Raw genomic sequence first — 6,399 nt, 5'->3', positions numbered from 1 at the left:
GTCATCTCTTCCCCCTTGGCACGTCTCACTTGTAATATAATACATGGGAGCTGTCTGCGGTCTGTAGGTTTGGGAGGCGCTGATGTTTGGGTGGTAATTGACTGCACACATACAGCTGAAGGCACCAGTAAGGTTCATAAAGATCACCAGGCTAATGCAATCATACAACACAAACGGCACTCAAAAACAACTGAGAGATGTAACTGAATTTTATTTGTAACCAACAACCGCACGCATATGGAAAATACAAAGCAATGCCGCAGTTCAAATGTAGCAGTTAGCAGTTGACTGTTTTCGGCCCTGAAATACACAAATATTTAGCACCGTGTCAACATGGGCTGTCCATGTTGACACGGTGCTAAATATTTGTGTATTTCAGAAGTTTTGACTTTCGTATCACAATCCATAGATATGCTGCTGTCAGTCATTGTAGCAGAACTCTGTGCTTTTCTAATGTCAGGGATAACACTCCAGGCAGAGGAAGGTGCTGTGTAAGACAGACCTGGCTTCTCTTTCCCTCTCTGTCTGCAGGGAAGTTGGTGACTTCCCTGAATGATCTGTGCGCGACTCTCTCTCCTCACCTGTTGTTTACGGGAAGCCGTTCCCCTGTTTTAGTGCTGGCAGGGGAGGTGGAAATGGTGATGGGAAGTATCTGCGTGCGCAGATCCTGCAGAGATCACATTTCCATTAAAGCATTTATTAATACCTAGTGCTGTGTGACTGCTGCAGTTCTTGGCAGTGTCTCTCTCTTTCTCGCTTCCCCCTGTTCTGTCTCTCCATCTCTCTCTCTCTCCCCTGCTGTCATCCCATCTCTTTCTCTCTCTCTCTCTCTCTGTCTTTCTCGCTCGCTTGCTTTACCCCACCCATGCCACAGGTGCTCTCTCTGCTGGTGTTTTTCCCGGCACACCCAGGGGATGCCACAATGCTTTGTGCTGTTTTCCTGTCCTCGTTATATTCAAAAATGCACATTCATTATTCAGAACAGCACTCATGACTCAGGGTCCTAAGTTTAACTCCGTTAACTCTTTTTTTTTTTAACTCTTTAGCTTTAAGAAATTTTTTTCCATGATGTATTAATTCACAGGAAAAGATAACACGTTGTGTGCATTCGCTCAAACAATATCAAGCACACTTTTTGGTTTTTGGTTTTTCTCTTTTATTAGCAATATCAATGGCCTCTCAATATCCTCCTATCTCCCCGTTTTTACATTTGCACAAACCTTCCAAAATATTGCGAACGAGTGCGGGTTTGTCTTTCCGTCTGATCGGGTTCAGTGTGAATATTCAAAGGCGTTGCATGTACTCCCAGTCTCCTTAGGGACCGGTTTGAGTCGACTGACCTTGTGTGACCGCGTGTCCCCATAAAAGCCACACACAGCTTTATAAACTTCAGCAGATCCCCTGAGCAAGCCTCGTTTCCCTGGCGATTCCCAGGCCCACATTATTCTGAGAGCTGACCAATGAGGGACAGGGGGGGGGAGAAATCCCATGGTTAAATCTCAAAATGGTGAGAATTCCTCACAGGAGACTAACAATTAGCTCAGTTGACTGTGAAGAGGAATTCCTCTTTTTACACTATTTGTTTGCACACGGTAAGTTTGTGCTTTATTTATTATTTTGTAAAAGATACTAGTGCTATAAATATACACCATTGTATGTTATTACTATGTAAAAGCTTGCACACATAAGCTACACAAACATAAGGAGTTTGCGAAAGACAGAACCTCCATGATGTTGGTCAACATGAAAATACTCTTCCTCTTGTACCTTACCTCAGACTACCACTGATTTCCTGGAATTGGATGTAGGTGTCAGTCGCACAGTGAAATGCAGATTCCCGATGTTTGAAAAGCATTTTCAAACATGGAAAGGGAGCACATTCTAGAGATACTGTGTATATGCTACACTAATAGCCTCCATCTAACACTATTAATTATTTGTTTGGCTAAACATCTTATATTTCGAAATATGAGCTGCTCTTTGTCTTCCCTAGAGACGCCTGTCTCAGAACTTCACATCTCAGTTAACACAATCATGTCTAATTCCTCAGGCCCTTTTACAAGGCAAATGTGTTAATTTTCCAAGGTAGTCCCTCATTACCCTCACCCCCCCCCCCCCCCCCCCCCCCCCCCACCCCACATCCATGATATTCCAGTATTCCCGTCTCCACAACGACCAAACAAAAGATTAATCAACCGCCAAGAGATATTCGCGAGTTGACATCTTCCCTTCACAAAATTGTTAAGAAAGCAGATTAGCGCCTAATATAATTAATAAATTGAACCAGCATCCACCCACCCCATTCTCCCCCGCCCACCCCCCCCGCCGCCATCCAATTTCACAGAGGCTGCAGGCCAATCCTTGCTCTGTCAGCACCACGCTTCTGTGATCACAAGTAGGCTGGCCCTGCTGGGCCCAGAGCACCCTCCAGCCTGCACTCCAAAGGCCAGATTATGTCAAATAACAAGTTCTTTGTCACCATTTAATTCACTTCACGGCGATGACTGTGACAGACCTGTAGGCCTTTGATACCTCGTCCCTGGCAACTATTTAGAGGAACCGTCTGTCCATAGCTACCGCCTCCCCCCTCGCTGCTCCACCTGTTTGCCTCCACACTGAGGGCACACAAGTAATCCACAATCTTCACTCCAGGAGGGAAGTTATTGGCTGTTGGCATGAGCTTTCTCAGCTGTGGGGTCTCTTGCGAAACTTTGCGGTGCTGGGAAATACAAGCTCAAGCGCCCTGGTAAAGTTAAGAAGCACAGATTCTCTTCCCTGTCCAGCAGACTGAGAGGGTGACAACTGTTGTACACCGTTCTCCGATACCATGAAGAAACCTGATGCCGTTCTTCACTGCCAAAAATGATCTTTTTTTTCTCTCAAGTGGAAAATATTAGCTTGTTTTAAGTTACTTGCTTGACAAGTGACATTTACCCTATTGGCAAATATTGAAATGAGTCAAACTGTCTTACCTCATTGCCACTATTTTTATCTTATTTAACAGAAATAACATCTTATGTGTCAATATAAGATTTAAATGCTTGTTTTGCAGTTTTTCTACAACCTTCTACTATGCTACTAGTCTTAACTCCAAAGCAAGGCCCATTTCTTAAACACATAAAGTGGAAAAAAGAAAAATACAATAGACAAGAAAAGGCTATTTTGCTTCAATTCTTTTTTTCCATTTTTAATCTTTATGTGTTTATTTCAGAGAATAAATAAATAAATTAGTCCGGAAAGGACAGAAAACCACCATCTTAGAGAATGCATGATCAGGACTGAAGGAGGGACCAGCTGAAACAGCTGGCATAGTTGATTCACAAACAGCCCAAAGTAACCCAGGGATTTACCACTGGGCAATGAAGCAGGGGATATCCTGCTGACGGAAGCCATTTTATGAGGGGGCGAAAGGAGGGGGCATTTTATCTTTTTTGAGGTGGTTGGACAGGGTGCTGGCCAGCATTACGTACCTGCCCAACTGCTTAAATGGGTCAGCCCTCTGCTTAAATCTGTGTCTTTTTGGCAAATTCATGTGACACATAGTATACGCCAACTAACTGCATTTGATTGTTTCATATTTCTTTAGTTTAGTAGGAACACTGCACACCAGGGTCTGTCTAAAAGGCAGAAGAATTATCACAGTATTAAATTAACTAAGGCCATTTCTAGCAGAGGGAATACGCTAAGGAATAAGGTAACTCAGCCCAGAAAACAGGAATAAAGGAAAAATGACCATTAGACATATTTCCATCAACAAAATGTAGCAAGTCAAGTTCCAATGAACTCACCCAATGGACACTTAAACCCCCTCCCTCCCGAACCCCCATGCTTCATGGCCATATCAAAACATTGGGCTCAAATACCACTTGCTGAGTGTTTGGTAGCAATTTCTACCGTGAAAGTAGCATTTCGTGCCAGGGTCACAAAGCTCAGTCCCAAAAGAGACAAGAACTGCTACAGCCCAACACATCCCAACACAAACCAACACGTGTGCAACAGTGTCTGCTCCAAACACACTGGCATTTAGACCACGTGCATGTGAAGTCCAATGATAAAACTGTAAAACGACAGACATTATTTACAAGTAAACTGGTATACAAAGAGTACTGCTGCATCTGCTCATAATACCTCCTGTTCCAGAGAGGTTTGGTCCACCACTAAACGACACAACTGTTCAGAGGCCACGCCGGGGCGGTCTTTCCATTACTCATCATCTTTCCTGAATGTCCTCTACGCAGGACAGTGTGTGCCTGCAGACACAGCACCTCACCGCCGCCCTGCCCTCTCCCCAGCCGCCATTAACATTGCTTAGTCATGGGTCTGCTCAAATATGCATGGCTGACCCCTGCCTCCTGGTCTCTTCCCAACAGACAGCAAGGTTAAGGAACTCCAGCTAAACCCCCAGACAGGGGGGGTACCATCAAGGGCAGACACCTGGGTATGCTGTCCCGGGCTCTGGAGGAGAACAGCCGGGGGGGTGGGGGGGGTCAACGGTAAATATTATTGTCCCGGCCCAGGAATAATATAATGTTGTTCCGGGCCCAGAAATGACACCCAGTTGCCCCGGAAACCCCAGTGTGCCGGTGTGGATCGGTGCTTTGATTGGCCCTGTTACGAGGTTTCAATCTGAGGTGAGCATTTTTTGTTTGTGTTGTTTTGAGATTAAAACGGATAGTTACTTTTACAGGGTAGCAGATACCTGTAAAACGCAACATCAAGCTCCCAAAAACCTTTCACACAGAGGTGTACCAGCACTGATATAATTACCGTGTCAGGAAGCACATCCAGACTTTATTATGCCGTTATTGTTACCTCTCTTTCGGGTTGTCTTTTTTTACTAAGCAGATTATTGACGGAAAGGACATCCCTGCCCCACAAAAGGCATGACAGAAATGAACAGCAGACAGCAGAATGAGTGCATGGGGATTTACAGTATGTACATGAATGGGGTGATGAAATGGATCTGATGGGGTCTTTGCTGTCAAACAAATATATATATTCTTTCTCAGAAGTGACAATACAAGCTGGTCCAACAGTCATCTGCATCATAGAAATGTATACATTATTGCTTACCGTTATACATTATACATTGTACATTATACATGGGACATTATCGCTGAGCCTCTTGGTGCGATAAAAAGTGAAGCTGTGGCTTTTAAGCTGTGTTTACACATAGTTCTCCCCCGTTAGTAACCTCCGGCCCTCTTCCCGCGGAGCGAAAGTACAGACCCCATTACCGGACTGGACTGAACGCCAAGCCCCTCTCACACTTCCCCAACCCCGAACTGGGCCACGCAATTCCGGGGGAATTTTCAGGATCTGGCATCCCACCCAGGCAAAGGTATAAAAGCATATGGTTTTAGTTAACAGTGAACAGTCCCTGAGAATCTACCCACATACACTGTGTAAATTACACCCTATTATAAACAAGTGGAGAGGACGAGGCAGGGGAGGCTGAGAATGAATTTGGGACTTTGAATGTTGCAGAAAGGAATGTGAAAGAGCCAGACATCTGAAAGAATAATATCTTTACAGGCAAGATGATCACTCTTTAGGGTTTATGGTTTATGAGCCTGACAGTATATCTTCCATGATAAAAGAGAAAAACAGTGACTTGGACAATTAGGGGCTTTGATCAGACTGCCACAGTTGGTTCATAACATTCTCACCGAGAACAATGCGATAGGTAGGGGGCACTCTTGTTTCATATGAAAGTTTCAGATTTTATCCAAATTAATATACAGTTTTGAAACGTCAATAGAGGATTCTGTTTGGCATAAGAACAATTTCAGAATCTTTCTTGTTTTGTGTATGAAAATAGTGTAGTTAATCTATTTTGCAGGCATCTATTACTTAATGTAATGAAATGTAATTCAACAGCAGTTAAAATAGGAAAAGACCTTGTGGACTCTTTACAAGAAAATAATTCAGAAAATTCAATTCAAATTTTCATTGCATTTCCTTTCATTTGCAAAAATAGTGTCTCATTGGGGAAAAAGGCAGTATTGTTAGGAGCGTCTCAATCAAAATAAATCAACAGTACTGTAAGACCTGTACCCTTGGCTTTTAAACTCACTGTCTGGCCTTAATATCATCAAGAATAAGAAGGAGGATGTTTACATATACACTTACAAGACCAAAAAAGTTTGATAAAATGAGCCATCTACATCTATGAGCTAATCCATATTTAATCCATAAATGTGGAGTATCTTCCACTTCACACTGCTGACAGAACATCATATAAAACAGGTAAATATTATGAAATTACCTTCATTATGGTGATTAACATTACAGTTTTGTAATATCTTTTAAGCGTTTTGCTAACTGTAACCTTGTTTTTGTCTGATAAACTTCACCTCAATATTTACTATGTTTTCAAATGTTAAATTATTCACCATG

This window comes from Conger conger, chromosome 2 (assembly GCF_963514075.1).
Source record: "Conger conger chromosome 2, fConCon1.1, whole genome shotgun sequence".
Classification (NCBI taxonomy): domain Eukaryota; kingdom Metazoa; phylum Chordata; class Actinopteri; order Anguilliformes; family Congridae; genus Conger; species Conger conger.
This window is presented reverse-complemented; position numbering follows the sequence as displayed.